This window comes from Gymnodraco acuticeps, unplaced genomic scaffold (genome assembly GCF_902827175.1).
Source record: "Gymnodraco acuticeps unplaced genomic scaffold, fGymAcu1.1, whole genome shotgun sequence".
Classification (NCBI taxonomy): domain Eukaryota; kingdom Metazoa; phylum Chordata; class Actinopteri; order Perciformes; family Bathydraconidae; genus Gymnodraco; species Gymnodraco acuticeps.
In genome coordinates, this window is record NW_022990198.1 from 79,398 (window position 1) to 99,275 (window position 19,878).

General features: G+C 39.6%; 1 long non-coding RNA gene across 1 annotated transcript; it reads right to left on the reverse strand.

Annotated features, from left to right (window-relative positions):
• Window positions 1-1,152: 1,152 nt before the first annotated feature.
• LOC117547415 lies at window positions 1,153-3,426 on the reverse strand. The gene is made up of 3 exons (XR_004569180.1): window positions 3,243-3,426; window positions 1,853-2,150; window positions 1,153-1,603 (listed from the first exon to the last, which is right to left on the reverse strand). It is a non-coding gene; the product is annotated as an uncharacterized LOC117547415 (long non-coding RNA).
• Between the last annotated feature and the right edge of the window lie 16,452 nt (window positions 3,427-19,878).

A 19,878-nucleotide genomic window follows, 5' to 3' on the forward strand; every position in this document is an offset into this window, starting at 1 on the left:
ACAGGAGTTATAAGTCTAAAATGAACAGAAACTTTAACTAAAACTCTGGTATATTTTAACCTGGATAACATTATTATAGTTTTGCTCATTCAGATTAAAAAGTCGGCTAGCTTTGCCATAAAGCTCATTGTAGGGATTCAGGAAGCACGACTCAGGCTAGACAATGTATATTAGGGCAAGCATCACAAGCATTCAGATGTCTGCACGTCCAACAAAGGTATTTCATCGTTTATTTGAATAGGGACAATGCACATTAATGAACACTTAAGACAAATAATGTTTCAAGTGTAAATATGCCGGATTTTAGCTTTGAGCTAATTTCCATCCGTAGTCCCTAACATACAACATATAAGAACATGACATTTATAAACATAGCAACAAATAAATACATGTGTATGCTGCTCTTGCTCTTTTTGCATATCAAGTATTACACATGGCAGTACACACACTATTCCCCTCCAATGTGATCAAGTTACAGTATGTAATGATGTTGTTGCACCCCAACAATGCATCTTCAAATTCAAAGGGGGATCCTGGGGAATTTATCTTCCCCCCCCCCCCCCCTTTAAGGTCAGACAAAGATGTATTTCCCCTGCATCTGATATGGTATGAAAGATATGTGTGCTCGTTCTTAAACAACTGTACTGATTTGAGCAGCATATTTCTTTCAAGTTTCGAGGCACAAGAACTCTCTTCCCATCACTTACTGTAATATGTCTCCACACAATGGCATTATCCCCTGTTGTCCACCCACGCACTGTCTCTCCGGACAGCCTGTGAGACACACACTTCTGTACAAGCCTTGACACCTTAGATCCGCTGCTGGCACTCATACTGTATGTAGGGTGAACAAATGTCTCCTGTGATTTGGGTCATTCTGGATTTTGATGCAGTTTCCCCTCAATGTATATAATGAAAACAGACACATACAGTACAGAGGTAGCAATGTTATGTTTTTCTTGTGGATTACAGATTTTCTTTTTGTAATACATTCTTCGTAGCTTGCTTATTGTGCCAAGCAACTTTCTCTAAGTGACCTCCGACGAGGGCGATGACAGCAGATAATGTCATGTCGTTGCATCATGCTCGTCAAAGGATTTTAATTAATTGCAGGTCTTTATCATTGCTGGCATTGAAATTAAACACTTTTTGTTCTTGTTGTTACTGGAAGCTTTATTCAAAGTTTTGCATTTGTTCAGATATGTCACTGTTTTCTCACCAAAACCCTCTCACTCATATTGTAAGAGAAAATGTTTTACACTGTAGCATAAACAGAATAACTTTTTTATCCATCATATTAGTTTTTATATTTTATTGCAATTTTCGTACCTAAAAATATAAATAAAGACATCTGATTTTACTAAATATAGATCCATCAGAAATGATCAATCAAATCATTCATTCACTCATTAATTCCTTCATAATGACTTTATAAGTTGTTCTAAACACAGACAGTGATCATGTGAAATGAATACCTTGTGGATAAAGAATTAAAAAGACAATTGTTAGCAGATCATAAGAAAACCACGTGGCATCACTCATAAAGGGTGATAGTGATGATGATGATCCGGGAGAAGCAGGTTATGAAGCCCAAGGTTAGGTCCTGTAATTGGAAATAAAAAGGACAAAACAATAATGAATAATAGTAAAGATTATCTCCAGTGTGGAATAATTGAATGTACATTTAGAAATGGATAAAAAGACAAATTATACTTTTTAAATGTCAGGGTTATATGTTTCTTGTACCACAGATTCATATTAATTTCAGCAGCAAATCAGCTTGTCGGACATCAGAATATTTTTGATCATGACATGGCAGCTATAAAAGGTTTTATGTGAGGTTGACACTTACATATGAACATGCGGATGCACATGCCGCACATGGCGATGACGCTGGAGATCTGAAGGCATCTGCCGCACTCTCCACTCATCAGACAGTTCCTTGTCTTCAGGCAGCACGTGGGACACTTCCTCCCGGAGCTTTTAGTCTCTGTCTCCTCGTATTTCGGAGGCTGAGTCTGCCTCGTGTCATGGCTCTTCTCGTCCCAATCCAAGTCCTCATCTTGAAATGTTCCCATGATGCTTGTTTTGTTTTTTTTTAAAACAAAAGGCAAGTGGAGTACAATAGCGTGAGGACCGATGGATCAGAGCTGTGGAGACAATGGCAGGGATGTATTATTGTATGTGTGCCACAGCTTCACTACAGCTGAACTCTCATAGGGGATAATGTGAAGCATATTATGTGTCAACTCCCACTCTCAGGCTTCACAAAACAGGCTTTGTTTACAATAATAACAACAACTGTCCAAAATGTCATAATGCTGTGATTTATGTTCTCTTCGTTTGGACTTGGCAGCTCTGAGTGTAACAGTGAACGCTACAGTATGACTCAAGCTTTGTTCATTGCACTTACTAGGCGGTGTATTTTTTTTCACCTCCATCTTACTTTGTTTTTAGGAATCTAGGCAAGTACGCAGGTAACATTCCTGAATTCAACACCTCCTTAAAATGTATAGGACATTGTATAATCGAACATACAACAACACACACTCTAACTCTACTAGACTGCACCCTACTGAATCTGTGTATCTTTACGTACATACAATGATCTTTATATACATAAAGATACACAGATTATCAGGTTTGACCTTGCCATAATGATTGTTTCAAATTATTTCTTTCAAATATTGAATCTTTTACAATATATACATAATGAAAAGTCCTTTTTAGCAATAAAGAGCAGAACAAATGAAAAGCATAACTGTTCCCTTTCATTAGAGTAGAATCCTCTCCCAAAAGAGTGAATCATTAACACTGCAGCCTAAACTTAAGTCCCTATGAACACTTTATTGAGTGAAGTCACATTGATTTGACAGATTAACAATTATTCCGCGCTGATGATCATTTCTCGGGCCAGGAGTTGAGCCCCCCTATTTTAACTGTCGGATACAATTGCTCCCCACAGACATTATCAGATATTAAGTGATAACCCTGATGGTGAAATAACGTCTTATCTGTGCCATCCGATGACTCCCCATTTATTACCATTGACAGCAAATTAGATTGCTGGCATCTGGAGGGTATACCGGCGTTTTGAGTGCACCTTTCCATCTCATTCTGCTTTCAAAACTCCATTGGTTTTCAATCATAAGTAATGAAATTCCATCAGCCTCCTCGGCCATGAAAGCGACTTGGAAAGGAAGTGAGAGACGGCCATTAAGAGTAGAGAAAACGAGCCTTACCCTTTGCTTTCAGAGTCGCCTCTCTGTCGGGTCGAATCTTTTCTTTTTTGTAGAGCAGACTTTTGTTAGAGCAGAGCACTGAACACCTTAACCCTAACAGAGACTCACAGGCTGTGTATGGTGAACAGGGTGTCAGCCTCAGATCACATGAGCAGGACAGGTGTGTTTTCAGGTAGAACTGGTTCTACCGCCCTGCCCAGAAGGATTGTAATTACAGAAACAAGCCATGTCCTTTTAAAGGTGACTAAGAGGCCCCACCTACATACAATTCAATATGTTTAAAATTCCAGATTCTCCTATTATTTTTCAAAGGTTTACTTTTAGTATTTACATTATCATATATCTTAAAGGGGCCCTATCATGCTAATTTGTGTTTTGTGCCTCTACTGTGACATGTTCACATGCTTTAATGTTCGAAAAGGTCTTGCTTTTTCTCATACTGCCTGTGCTACAGAACCTCTTTTCACCCTCTGTCTGAAACCAGAGCCCAGTCTGCTCTGATTTGTTAGCTTGCCGTCTCTGTTGTGATTGGTCAACTGCTAAGAGATGTCCCGCCTCTTAGCCTATCATCTACAATGTGTTGAAGCGTTAGCCAAAGGAAGTGCAAGTTTTAAATTGTTGTGTCACGTATGTTATGGAAGTAAACAAACGAGTACATTTTAGGCGTTTCAGCTAGGGGGGGGATGTGCTGGTGAGACACCCATGCATGAATTGTACATTTATAATAATTATTATTTAAATTATGATCATTTCATAAACACTTAAAATATACAGTTTTAATTTTTAAATCAAAATATTTACATCTGTGTATGAATATGTTTTACATTTGTGTGGTTAAAAGTATTATGTTGATTTACATTATTATTTACATTATTATTATTTACATTATTACATTATGTTGATTTAAAGATGGATACACAGACAGAACTGGTTTGTGAAGTAAAATGTCAATATTTAATTTGCATAACTTCAATTAATGAATCTCCACACACGGTATCATTGTATTTTAATAGCCTACAACTATTTATTCTCAAATGCGTCACAGACTAAGTGAGAATAAGTGTGTTCCTTCAGTCTTGCTCAGGAAATGCAATCAAGCTTTAATAAATAATTACACAGGATAATTAATTGATTAGACAGCACATTTCATTTCATGATGAACAAGGATAAATCTAGGAAAAAAGCAATTTATGGAAGCAATTAAAGCACACACAATTGGAATGTATTCAAAGTGTTGCATTCCATTTCGAAACAGAATTACTTACTGAACAGTTTATCATCTATGAATGAAGCCACATCAAATGCACAGTAATTAATAAATGTTGTCTTAACAATGCATCAGATTTGGTGAATAGGAAGATGTGTGTGTGTGTGTGTGTGTGTGTGTGTGTGTGTGTGTGTGTGTGTGTGTGTGTGTGTGTGTGTGTGTGTGTGTGTGTGTGTGTTACTGGCAACAATAAGAAATATCTGAAGTGTTCTCTCTCATTGTGAATTATGTTATGATGGAAAGATCAGGCAAATGTATGTCCTCTGTCCAAGGACATACATTTGTTGTACTTAATTGCAAAAAGTACTAGTACAAATATACTAAATGGCTACCTTCCATTCTGCTCTGTCATTGAGATAAGTGGTACTGTAGCAGAAATAGTCTTGAGTAAAATGTAGTAATTATTTATTAAAGAAAGGTAAAATGGACATCAATTCAATAAGCACTTGAGACTATCGTGTAACTGTGCCAGATTTAGCGATAAAGGCCAATTTTCATCTTCAGTTCCAATATTCACTCTCCTATTCGCTCTGTGTTGGTCTCCACCAACTTTTTGGAATTATATCTACTAGGTGCTACTTCTTCAACTTTCTTCACCAGCTTGTCACCTAGTCTGTCTGTTTGCTGTTTGTAGCTTAACAGACAGCTTACAGTGCATTTGTAAAGAACAGCTTCTGCTCTTGCTGTAAACGAGGTTGATTTAAATGGTGAGTGTGAACAAAAACAGTACATTTGTGGGCCAAAAAAAAACAATGGGCTGAAACATTCAATCAAGGTGAACTCACAGCTCTTTAGACAGCTACTCCTTACATATTATTTCTCACCAGAAATCACACGTCTGAAAATAAATCCACTGTATGCTATGGAGTGTTCAAGGAGACAATAATTCACATGGACAGCCAGGGTTGAAGCAGATGTGAAGTGTCTTTAGGCAAGACACTGATGGGTTTCTTGTCAAGAACAAAGAAAGGGGTGGACAGTGTATGACACGTACCAAATGATATTTTCTTGAGTTTGGTAATTAAACAACTAAACTTTGTAATTGTAACTATACAGTATGTACAGATGGAGTTACAGAGCTAACAAAGCAACACTGCTTTCTACAAGTGTTCATCACAATACATTTAAGCTGAATTTGGAATTTGGCAAAAATCCAAATCCATTTCATGATGATGGCCATGTGCAGAGTATCAACATGCATGTTACAGTTCTGTTTCTGGGAAATGTATCCAAGATGGCCACGGATTTCCCTCCTTTCTTCACCCTTCTTTGTATTCACTGCCAGCAGGATCTGTGGTGATTCCACAGTTAACTTTCCTCTAGTTGTTATCATCTTCTTCGGTGTGCCTCAAATCGAGACACCTTTTATTTCCCGGAGAATGCAACTCTTAGGCAGACAGAATTGCACAGTGAAAGCAAGGCCCATAGGAAACCAATCTGAACTCTGATGGTGTCATTGTTCTGTAGTAGCTATTAAACTGTACAATCAGCATCTACTTTATAATGATGGCTTCTAGTAAATAGGTTGTCTATTGCCACTTCAACTCTTATATATTGGGGGAATGTTTTGCTTACATCAGCCAAAAGAAAATTGGTAATCAGAAGCATTGTTTGACTGTTATTTCACAAGGCTGTTAAATGGTAACAATGTGTAATGGTATTGAGATTTTATGGAGAGTCAACTATAGCCCATGTGAATCCACTTGGTGTACAATCAGCTGCTTGTGACAGCAGGACACCATATGGCATTTGTACTTTCATTTCCTCCCTTTTTCCCTTTTGTCTGTTCAATTGCTTTATTACCCAAGCAGGCACAATCTTTCAATATCTGGCAGAAACAAGACAATCAGTCAGTCTCATCAGAGCACAAGCCCACACAGCCACCACACTCCCAGGATGCATTCTGTCAGCTGCTTTTGTACACAGCCACTCTTACTGTCTCTACTCTTCAGGGCTGTAGGAGAGGGTACGTCAACAGCCTGCTGAGGAAGTATATGATGAGCTGTGATGTTAAATAAGTACATGAAGGAAGAATATGCTACCCTTGGCAGTGTATTATTCTGGCTGATGGGGCACACGTCACCTTCATCCGATTTACAATGAACGCTGCATCGGTAGAACTTGCCTTGGTTTGCAGTCCTTCAAAAAAATCAGAAGTGTGACTGGTTTTCATCTGTAGTTTACTGTCAATGTTTCACAATTAAATTTGCATTCTGCTTTGCTGTTATGCTTAGTGAACAGTGATGCACACAGGAGGACCTATACGTGTATCTTTCTGCTGTACTGGTGGTTTGCTTCGGCCTGCTTTCACCAATTTGCCGCTCGATTCCGCCACACTCCACCCTCTATTGTAATTCTGCATCCATCCACTTGGTGCCATCAGACCTTTGTACCTGTCCAAGTCACCTGACTCTTACCTCCTGCTCACCTGTGTCAACTTTCGCTGCAGTTTATAACTGGCCCATTTAGATTTGCTCCCCGCTAGATGGTCAATGTTGCTACGTGTCTTGCTTTCCAGTCATCCAAACATGCACCCTTTAACTTTAAATCTCCTGCCTCAGAATACAATTAGCTTATTATACTAAAAATCCATTGTTTAAAAAGAAAAGAAAGTCTTTACCTCACCAGATTTTTTACCCAATTGTATGTCTCATTTCACCTTAAACTTTAGAGTTCCTAGAGGACCCTTTTGCGATGTAACCAGATCCGAAAATGCTGACAGTTACAGAAAGTGAAAGGACATAAGCACTGCTGATTATGCACCACAGAGACCTTTAAAGGTTACAAATGATTGAGATCATTTGCATCGCAAATTAATAAATCTTTTTGGATTGATTTTTTCCTAGCTTTCAAGACACTTTTAAAAATAAGCACAGTAACAGTTTAATGCCTGCATTGTGGTTTGTTAGTGAGAAACTTTCTAGACATCTGGCTATGAAATGTGATCACCTATTGCACTGTAAGACGGTTCAGACAAAACTTTGCCAAATGTAATTTAAATGTAGTATAATGTAACATATAAAGTCAATATCGGTCAGCAAACCTGTATGCAATTGACTCTTATGTGGATGCAGACTATGTAAAGCTCTGACTTCTTCAATCACAGCAGGGTGTTACGAGTGACAATTATAACTTTCCTCTAGAGCAGGGGTAAGCAAGTAAGTTTGGCCGTGGGCCAATTTTTTGCTGAGCCGCAAGATGGCGGGCCAGAACATAATCAAAGCCTAATTCAAGGAATTGATTTTGGTAAGAGGGCGCAGCGCCCCTGTTCACCCAATCCAGAGCCTTTGGCTAGACCCGCCCAAAGGGAGGCTCGTCCTCTCTAGCCCCATTTCAGTCCCAAAGCCAGGGCTATTATCTGTATTTTAACAGACTTATCTTTTAAATTGAGGTGTATTTATTGTTCTCTTCAAAGTTTATTTTTCTCTGAAATTGTAGGAAGGATGGTCCTCCCTTTCCTCAATGGATGAGCCTCCACTGAGTAAAGTAGAGTTATTAACTAGGTAGCAGTGTTATTTAACATACTTTTATTCTGATAAGTATTGTCAAGTTCTCTGGGTTTTTGGCATTTATTTGAGTGTTTGCACATTTGAGAGGCTTGAGGGGCAACAGAGGACGCATGGATAACTGGAATCCTTTTTCCTTTTCTTTATTTCAACTTTTCAAAGACACATTAGGATTCTTTCAGGTTGAAAACCTTTAAAAAATATCAAAGGACAAAATAAATCAATTACAGCATGTTTTGCTTTGCAATTTAATATATTATAACCTAAATTAATCAGTAACCAAGTATTTTACTCAAACTCAATGTATTTAATAGTTAAATAAGTACTTTAATTGACCTGGTTCCCCAACCACACATTTGCCATATGTGACCCGCTCTATCGAAATCAGTGGGAAGTCGCAACGGCTCATTTCAAAATAAACGTGGATTTGCGTAAAAAAATAGTTTTTCGGGGATCGGATGTTTTGTTTGATTTTAAATAAACAAAGTCTTGGCTTTCAGAATATGGAACTTTTATTTCCAAAATCACACGATAAATACATGTTTGAAGCTTGTAAAGGGAAGATGACAGCTCTCCCTCGCCACTCTGCTCTTCCACAGCGCCGCCTCCCTCCCTCCGCTGACTTTATGAATGTAAGCTGATATTTCGGGACAGAATTAATTTTACCGGACAAATTTGAAACTTACCGGTCATGTTTCAATAATAATAATAATAATTGTGTAGCAGAGTTTCCGTTAGCAGGTAATCACCGGACTATGAGCGGATATGCTGATGTTTAAAACTCAGTTAATGGGGCTCATTTTTATATTGCTTCAGTTTATAATCGTTACAGATCAAAAAATGCAGATTCATTTTTCAATAAATGATTCCACAAACAACAAAAAACATAATTATTACATTCAAACAAACTACTTGTAGTAGATGAAGTACATTATTCAAAAGTTTACATTAACTTTGAATAATAACACGGGAGAAACCGATGCTCTCTTTTCCCTCTCTCTCTCTCCCTCCCTCTCTCTCCTGACAGCCCGTCAGTTTCTCATGCAGCTCGCTAAACAGTGGGCGGGGCTTCAGGTGATTATACAGGGCTGAGTGCATGTCTCCGTCAGACTCAGCAGCTGATCTGATCTCTCTCTCGCGTCCGGTTATACTTCACTCGCGTTTATGTCCATATCGATCAGATCCAGCTCTCCTGATCGGCCTTTATAGAGAGCACCGATCAAACTATTAAGAGTGAATATCGGCCGATAATGACCGGCGGCCGATAATGACCGGGGGCCGATCGATCGGCCGCTAACGGAAACCCTGATGTGCGACTGTCGGTCCTATGTTGTAAAAAAAAAAAAAAAATCTCAAAATAATATTTTATTTTTGATTCTCAAAATTACGGGCCAAATATTATTGCTGGCGGGCCAACAATGGGCCGCCTGTTGCCGACCCATGCTCTAGAGCAGGGGTAGGCAAGTAAGTTTGGCCGTGGGCCAATTTTTTTCTGAGCCACAAGATGGCGGGCCAGAACATAATCAAAGCCTAATTCAAGGAATTGATTTTGGTAAGAGGGCGCAGCGCCACTGTTCCCCGGTTCAGAAACAACTCTGATATCACAAAGAAAGTTTGGGAGGTTGGACAGGAGTCTCTCTCTCAAACATACACACAGGTATTTCCAGTTACTTTACATTTAGTATAAAATTACAGACACACATATACATAGGCTACATCTGATTACAAAGTCTCATCTGTACAGGATGGTAAAAATAATAACAGGCACACATCAATACATCTATGACAAAGTCTCATCTGTACAGAACAGTATGATACAATAATCGATGGCAAAAACATGTCTATAGTCACTGTAAATGTAATCTCACGTTTACACACCAAAATAACGTTAACACAGAGTAAACGTTTGCTAATGGAGAGTCTATTTTGTCCCAAGAAAAAGTTCATGACTATCGATACAAAATATATATCAATAAACCTATTGTTCATTTTCGCGGTATTCCCCACACATTGCCAGTACACTATTACTGTTGCTAGCGAAAAAAATCTCTAGCGAAGTCGGCAACTGTAAAGTTTTTTTAGCCATTTTCTCTCTCTCTCTCTCTCTCTCCTCACAGATGTAAACTGATGGGAGACACGTGGTTTATGTTTTTTTTACTTGGTGGGTAGGTCCTTAGTGATTTCTCGATGTCCATTGGTCATTTCAGACCATGATGGCTGCCCGCCGAGATTTCCTTGACGGACACACGAATCGACCAATCCCACACAGTGTAAAGTCAAGCTGCTTTGAGCGGCCATATTGGCTGCTGTGCCCTGGTTACAGTCTCACAGGAGATACCACTGGAAAGCTACTCTTCCAGCGATTCCGCGGATATCTGAATCATATTTCTACTCCTTATAATCGAAAATATATGATTAATTACGTAAATTATGCGCACCTGATAAATACATGTTTGAAGCTTGTAAAGGGAAGATGTCAGCTCTCCATCGCGCTCTGCTCTTCCGCAGCGCCGCCCCCCCTCCCTCCGCTGACATTATGAATGTAGGCATATAGTAATCATAGATAACACGGCAGGCTCCGTGACAGTTTGTTTTCATCTGATTTCAATTAAACAAAGTCTTGGCCTTCAGAATATAAAACTTGTTTCGGCAAATTCAGATGATAAATACAACTTTGAAGCTTTTAACGGCATAATTACAATCGGAGAACGGAGTAACTTGACCTCACAGCAGGCATAACAACAGCCGGTGTTTCTCGTGAGGGTTTTCCCCGGGAAACAAACACAATACACACAAACGCAAAAATACACACACACACTCGCGAGCTTCCCCCAGACCAGTAATCCAAAGCAGTAATGTCACTCACCAAAGGTCTAAAGAGGAAAGTTGACGGTGAAAATAGGGCATTTAAAGAGGAATGGACAGCGAACTATGCGTTCATCCTACCTGGTTTCATCAATGCAAAGCCATTGTGTCTTATCTGCAATGAAGTTGTGGCTGCTTGCAAAGAATACAATATTAAGCGGCACCACGAGACGAAGCATGACACCTTCAAAGTGGCCTTTCCACCCAAGACAGAGGCACGAAAGCGTAAGATTGAAGCACTGACAGCAGGTTATGCGCACAGCAGCAGGATCCTGGTGCGAGGCCTCACAGCCCAACAGAAAGTGACAACTGCATCCCTAAAGGCGTCGTGGGTGCTCGCAAAGCACAACCGGCCATTCACTGACGCAGAGGTTTTCAAGGAGGTGATGGTGACCGTTTTGGAGGAACTGGCCACCGACAAGTCTATGGATGGTGTCATTGCGTCAGTGAAACAGGTGTCCCTCTCTGCGAGGTCCGCTATACGCCGCATAGAAGCACTGTCGGATGCTGTGCAGGGGGTAATTATCAAGGGTCTCAGTCAAGCCAATTACTTTTCCTTAGCCATTGACGAGAGCACTGACAGTACAGATGTAGCCCAGTTGTGCGTCTATGTTAGATATTTTTGATGGAAAGGAGTTCAGGGAAGAGCTGCTATCTCTTATTCCATTAGAAGGGCACACCACTGGGGACGTTATATTTACGAAACTGGAAGAGTTGTTTAGGCTGCATTCATTGTCATTTGAGAGGGTTAACCTAATCGTGACAGACGGGGCTCCTGCTATGGTGGGAAAGCACAGAGGTCTGGTAAGCAGGTTGAAGAAGCACGCCCCCCAAATGCATGGACTGCACTGTCTCATCCACCAGAGTGTCCTTTGCGCCAAACTCAGTGGTGAGCTAAAGGAAGTTATGGACAAAGTGATGCGTGTCATTAATTTTGTCAAGGGTACATCAAGCACCCAGCATCGGCTTTTCCGACAACTTGTGGCTGAGTCAGAAGAGGCCACCCACGATGACCTGCTGCTTCACAATGACGTGCGCTGGTTGAGCAAAGGGAAAGCGCTGGACCGCTTCTGTGCGCTACTGGATGAGGTCAAGGCGTTTCTTAGATTGAGCAAGATTAGGGCAGCAGCTGACCATCTTGCCCTTCTGGGAGACGAAAAGTTCATGTCCAATGTAGCATTTTTAGCGGATATATTTGGCCACCTAAACCAGCTTAACCTGCAGCTACAGGGGAGAGGCAAAACCATAGTGGACATGGTTGAAAAGCTTGAATCCTTCACGAGGAAGCTGGAGTTGTTCGAGTCAGACATATCCACTGGCAGGCTCCTCCATTTCAGTGCACTAAAATCACAGGCACTGGGACAAGTGACAGAGCTGATGGTGGACTTCATCAAGCAGCTACGGGCCAACTTCATGTCAAGGTTTGAGGACTACTCCATCCCAAAAGACATTATTGCCTTTGTACGCGATCCTCTCACAGTCCGACCAAGTGGAGACTTCACCTCCCAGGCGAAACAAATGATCCCCTCCTTAGACGAGGCTGCATTAGAAATGGAGCTAATTGATTTTCAAACAAGCTCCCTGGTCAGCGATGCGCTCAGAAGTGCGGAGTCTGTGAGTACCTTTTGGGTGGGAAGCTCAGAGGAGTATAGCACGATCAAGAGACTCACATTTTATGTGCTCACAATGTTCCCTTCCACCTATACATGCGAGTCGTCCTTTTCTTCAATGAATGCGATAAAGACGCACGAGAGGAATCGGTTGATGCATAAAAACCTTGAGAACTGCCTGCGGATTAAAGTGACGTCCATATCACCAGATATCCAAAAAATAGTGACCGATGGTAGATGTCAGTTTTCGCATTAAGTGAGTACCAAGCCTGTCGTAATTGTATTTAATAGTTTAATTATATTTTTTATATTTTTGAATGAATGGCTCATTGTAATTATTATTAATTATTATTAATTATTAGCGTGTTTGCTCTGTCGTTTCAGGAGCATATGCACCACCACTCCTCGCCCTCCATGATCAAGCGGCTTCTCCAATTTTGTTGTCAATGTTTTGACTGAACTTTGTTACTGTTCACATATAAGTAAACATTACGCTTGAATAATGTGTGAGCTGGTGTTATTTTTTCAAACCACACACCACATGTTGGCTATTTCAGCACCACGCGCTGTCCACCTATTGATCCACTATCAGCGTCAGTGCACCCCGCAGCCTGATTGTGCCTGTGCTGTGTCATTCACTCTCAACATGGATAAAGTACAATAAGCATTCTTCAGGTGTAGGTAGATTCTCTATTCGGACAGTATAGCCGATATGTGCGACTGTCGGTCCGATGTTGTAAAAAAAATTTAAAAAAAAAATCTCTAAATATTTTTTTTTTTTTTATTCTCAAAATTACGGGCCAAATAATATTGCTGGCGGGCCAAATAATATTGCTGGCGGGCCAAATAATATTGCTGGCGGGCCAAATAATATTGCTGGCGGGCCAAATAATATTGCTGGCGGGCCAACAATGGCCCGCGGGGCGCCTGTTGCCGACCCATGCTCTAGAGGAACGTAGACTTCTACAGATGGATTTGAGTCCTCCAAATTATGCAACCTTGTACGTCACTCTAGAATGACACATACAGGAGAATCGTTTTCTGATCTGACTCACCTATCATTTGTCTTTTAAAAACCATTACAAACTTCTATCATTGTGGTGTATAGTGAGGCTTTTGAAATGCTACAGTTATTAAGGGTAAGCAGAGCAGCGATGCCTTCATTATAAAGCCATAATAAAAAAGGTGTTGGGGTTAAATGTCTTGTTCAACATAATACATTTATTTGAAATCTTTATTTTTCCCTCCAATGTTTTGTTCAGTGACTTTTACCCTTTCTATACGATGACACACGATGGCATTTATATACTTTCACATAATATGAAACTGTTTGCACTCTGTTCCTTTAAATGGAGATTGTCAAAGCAATTAAATGTGATTTGCCATAGCTGAGTGCTGTGTCTCAAGTGAGCCTAGTAAGTTTATTGTCATGCTAGAAACGACTCAACAGAGAGCCACCATAACTCCTGTGCTACTTCAAAAGCTCAATTTAATTTAAAATTGTAATTTTCTCAGGTTATTGCCTTTTTTGCATGGGAATGTATTTGGTCTAATTCCGCCGCTGTTCCTCGTGTTTTTTTTTTTAAACAAAAAATCATGGACAAATTAAACAGAGGAAATTCACAGCTGTTAACTTTTCGTGTTAGGAATTGGGCCTTTGGAGGACTAGTCTCTAGCGTGTATGTTTTTCATCTACCAAGGAGTACTATTCTCCATCTGAAAATGTTAAATGTTATCCTTCTTGCCTTTATTTTACCTTTTCCATGTCTCTGCTGTAACATTAATCTCTTCCTGTGCTCTTATACTATCCATATACCACACCAAGTCATATCTTGTTGGCTCCAATTGCACCTTAACTATGTATTTTTTGTTAACAAACATAGGTTACATGGTATCCATACACACATATATTCTGTATTGCATCCGAACAGAGCCGATGTTGAATGGCTGTCAACATGCAGATGTGACCTTGATCATCCCTGAGGGGAAGAGGCGCTCATAAATCCAGCTATAATGCCACACTGTCTCTATTAATTCTGCTGCAACACAGATGTTAAATACAACCTACTGGCATTTGTTGGGATATGACAGGTAATCACGATATCTCACATCAGGTGAAGCATACAGTTAAAACAAGAGCTGTGTTAGATTGGCATGCCAAGGAAGCCAGGATAATGTATAGATAATTACATTATAGCAACATTCATTCGGTAACACTTTTATATTAACACAAATTAGTAACATATGGACTCTTTATTTGTCATTACAAAACACTTAATGCCGCCATCTGCATGAAGATATTTTAGAACTACGAGGCGTTTTTCCTCGACAATTTTATACTAGTTTTTGACAGATAGGAAGTTGTTGCAAATAAATTACAGTCTTTGCTCAGTATGGGCGTTATCCATCTATCCTTTTCTTTATTTATTTATTTTTGCGTCCATATAACTATTGCAAACTCTAAATATGTTCCCCATTCTTAAATGAGGTCTTGCTCATAACTTCTTGACTCGTAGTTTCATATTAACCTGAATTAACTTTGGGCTGTAATGTAAAATAAAATTGCATTGATTCTGTAACTAAGATTGCTAATTATCTTTTGCATTTAGCTGTTTGCTTGATTCAGAACACCTTCTCTTAAAGATGTATTTTGCCTTTTATTAATAAAGCTGAAGGAGGACAGGAACGGACGAGAGAGAAGGGACAACAGGAAGCAAATGGTTGCAGGAACATAAAACATATACACAGGCCCATACAGAGCAGTGCATATTACAATTATTATTCATGTTAAAAAATAAATCATTGTTTCTTGCAATAAATAACCAGTAAAAAGAAAGTTGATGAGGAAAAACTTGAGGAATTTTTGATTATAGTAATGGAGAATGAGTTATTGATAAGTGTGTTATGATGACTGATGGATAAAGAAGCTTACATCCTTTTATAGCAGCGGTAAAGCTTGCATTTTGACATTGGTTTTTCAAATAAGTCTGCGTCGGGTTCTTGTCCTTGTGCATCAGCTAATACAAGTCAGTAACAGCCCGAGTAGGAAGCACATGCTCAGCTGAATTTCACAGCCTGAGGTTAGAAGTGAGTTTGACCACATGAAACGCACCATTTAGCCCGTGTTTGCCATTCCTCCCTCCACTCAGCATGAAGATAATTGGATATAAAACATCAGTGAGAAGTCATAGCTCTCCTCCCTTAACCCGGCGTGCCCTCACGGCTCCAAATCACACAATAAAACACCACTAAACCTCATAAATGGTGCTTTAAATGTGTTGGACAGAGCAGAATGGTTCAGTAGTCCATTCTATAAGTCATTTGGATGACATTCTCATTGACCTCAACCCCCACTAGTTTCTTTATGTTCCCTTCTGCTGTGTCAAATCTCAGCTCAGGCATTTTTGTTCTGCCTCTGAATCTTTTTTTAGTTCTTATATATGATTAAGTTTAATGGTTGGCTGACTTTAGAAAGACATCTGCAGTAGTACAGTATATTGAAAAACGTAACACGTCCCCATGTCGACTCTCACAAAGGGGACACTTTGCAGGTTGCAATTACTTGGATAGCAACCATTTTTCTTCTCTCACTCTCTGACACTTTTCTCTCCCTAAAGGTTTATAGATTATCTAGCTGAGCCAGCAATGACTAAACAATCAAGTTCACTTTAAGTTTTCCCTTCAGGGTGTCTCAAAAGGATAATTATTTAGGATTATTTGTCTCACTTACTGACTGGCCTGCTGACTTGTTTACTGACTGACTGCCTTACTTACTTCTTACAGTAAAAGTTGTATCATGATCGAATGCAATTGAAAATCATGGGGACCTTGATCACATTTTATTAAAAATAAAATAAACGGGCAATGCAGATTTTACCTTCAGCTAGACTTTCAAAATGGGTGATGATACCATTAGTGTTGGGTTACATTCCCTAAAAATGTGTCTTGTTACATTACATTGTTACTGCTATTAAAGAAGTTACAGCGTTAGATTCTAAGAAGCTTCTTGTTGGAGTACTTTTGGATAACCAAATATTAAAAACCTCTTATGAAAAGATGGAGGCTCTAAATTTGAAACATTTCCTCCAGCACTTAAGCAACCAGAAGCTTGATGTATTTACTCAGTGACAGATTACTTGTTTGAAAGCATAAACAATTGATTTATTTCAAAACAAACTGTTAATGTTAATTTACTGTTGCAACAAAACGGTAATACTGATCACCTCAAACGCCAGTCATCAATTATGAATTCTGGAACGGCTCCATACACAATGAATTAGAACAATATGTTACACGACGCTGAGAGCACCAAGGGCAGAGTATATGGGTACATTTTCAGTTTCACAACTGTGAACACTAAAATAGAAAAATCTAATATTTTTTAGGTCCACAAAATGACTCTCCCATTCATTGTCTATGAAGCAGCTCCAAGCAAAAATAATGAAGACGTCAAAAGTTTGAGACTTCTGGTCAAAAGTTTGAGACTTCTGGTTTCTGGATTAGCAATAGAATAGCCTGTGTTCTAACACTTTGATTGATCCTTGGCCTTGGAAATACTATTTGGATATAAATGTCAGTGGTGTTCCCCTTTCACACCACCCCAACCACCATCTCCAAGTTTTTTTCGTTACAGACTCGGGAGGACCCCACTCTCAGTCAAGTGCTGTGGCCCACTATATCTCATATTCGTCTCATATGGTGATGGTGTCTACATAATGAACGATTTTCCCAGTTTTTGGGATGGGATGAAACATCAATCTCCAGAGATGAAAGGCCTTACTCACTATGTTATTAGGCTTTGTGGCCCTTAGAGAGAGAAAAAGGGTAGGTTGGGAAGTGTGCATGTATGTGGGTGTGCATCAGGTGTAAAAGCATGAAATATAGCTGCAGTGAAGGGTACAGCATAAACATGGCCACTCCAACTTTTTTTAATTTGGATTGGCAAGTCAACTGCCAGGATAGCAATATTTTATCATCAAGTCGTTTTCTGAGTATCCCGCTCTGAAGCAGAGTGGCTCTCCATCATGTTTGTCAGAGGGACTTTATTGAAGAACACTGAGACCGGATTGGATGCCCGGCACTCATCGATGTGTGTGGAAAGGGGTGTGTGGGGGCGGATGTTGGTGGAGTGATTATATTGAATTTGTAGCCATCTGAGTTTCTTAGTCGCTAACAAGCCGTGCCCCGAGTCAATCCTAAGAGTCTGCATAGAGCCGCCATGTGGTGATAAGGGCTAAGGCACAATAAACTAAAGGTACTCCATTTATTTTGACAACAAAATGGCAACAGCAAAGAAGAAAAACATGTTTATCTACAGTGTAGAGGCTTAATTTCTGAAGGTCTAAGGATCATGTCCTCACTCTCTGCAGCAATGTCTGCAACAGAGAAATACAAAGCATTCACAGGCATCCAACGATGTTATATTGTGTTTGCCACGTCCTCGTTTTGTGCTGTTATGGAGTATACTTCTTATAAACAATTTTAACTATTCCTTGCTGATAAAAAGTTTCATAATACATCATTTATTCATATTGTTTTCTGTCTGATACACATTTACGTCGCATACAAATAACTTCTAAATGTAATGTTTATCTCTTTCTTAACAGTACATGCTTTAAATGAACAAGGTAAGCAATTTTGAAAGCCATTAACTCGAGTGGATAATGTTCCATTTCTGCGTTGTTGTCCAACAAAGAAGAACCAAGGGCATACTTTTCAAAACACATTGGAAAGACCATTATGAACATTCAGTCATGAAAACATGAGGTTTTTTACCTCTTAAATGCAATGCTTTATAGAGCTGCTTTTGTTTGTGCTTCTACGGTGACATGTTTCCATGCTTTAATGCTAAGTGCTTTATTTTTCTCATACTGCCTGTGCTGCAGCACCTATTTTCACCCTCTGTCTGAAACCAGAGCCCAGTCTGCTCTGGAAGTGCAGACCCCCCCCCCCCCATTAGGCTATCAGAGTCTATAGTGATGTCACTATGTTTCAACAGTTAACACAGGAGTCCAATAGAGGCATTTCTGGTAGTGTGTGGGAGAGAAACTTTGTCAGCCTTGGCGGGATTTTAGCCTTTGGAGACCATTTACATGCACAGAAACCTATATAAACACACTACAGGTTACGGAACAACCCAAACAACCTAATAGAATAAGTACCTACTGTACCTCTCAGAAATAAGTTCTGGAGCCCTGCACGCCATTCATCTGGAAAAGCTAAACAAACCTGCCAAAACACATCAACTTTACTTTCAAAATAACCTGTACTCTTTCATGGAGGAGGGTGTTGAAAATCTGTCTTGGTTGGAAGTCTTTGATCCCATTGTTCTGGATGTGTTGTCGAGCAATTTCAAACTTCTTAATAAGTTTGCAGTGTGATTCAGTAAGATGACTTATTTAACATAGTGCTGGAAGAACACTGTTCAATAAACACGGTGGACAAAATTGAAAGCCATTCATGAGCGTGGACAATGTGGCTTTTTGGCATACTTGTTTAAAATACAATTGCCCACTTAAAAGAACCAATGACAAAAACACACATCTTGTTAAATGATGAATAAAAACAAACTTAATTGCCGCATTTCATGAAAAACACAGTGGAGTGTAGTGGAATCGTTTGGGTTTTTGTGTCAGTCCTGAATTTGTTCAAGGACCCCTGACTGAAATATGGTGCTTATGAATCCCCAAGGTAATGGAAAAGATGCTCTGCTGACAGGCAGCAGAGACCCAGGGTCATGTTTTTCCTTGCACACATAAATCTTGCCCCCGTCTTGCCCCCTGCCCGCCCTTCTCGTACATCTGCTGCCGGATCCGTCTTTTGGCTATCTTGACTGATTGAGAGGTAAGATTTATATCATAGGGCCACACGACTATAGTAACAGAATTCTATTAAATGGAGGAACATAAATAGAAGATAAATGAATAGGTGCCCTCACCTCTCTGCGTGTTTTCCCCATCTGCTTTTTCTGCAAAAATATCGTTTTCAACATGCGGGGACTCGCAGTATGTTAATTACATCTCAGAAAAACACGCTTGCATGCAATAGAATCTAAATTGGGACAGAATCCTTCTTATAAAAGTCCTGTTATAATAAGCCTATAGTAAACAAGTACTCCTTCAAAAGTGTGGCATGTTTATTTTCTGGCCTGTTAACCATTTTAATGAACTGAAACCACCACCAAAGTATTTTGTGTTCTACGATTGAATATCAAGTCTGACATTTTTCTTGCATCACAGCAGCTCCAACAAGAACACATATTAAGTCAATAAGAAACAGACACTTAACTTGACATTACATTCACTGAAGACAATATGTCCTGTTTGTAAACAAGACATTACCATTTTAGGCTAAAGCCTGATCCTTATTTGCACAATTATCCATATTTT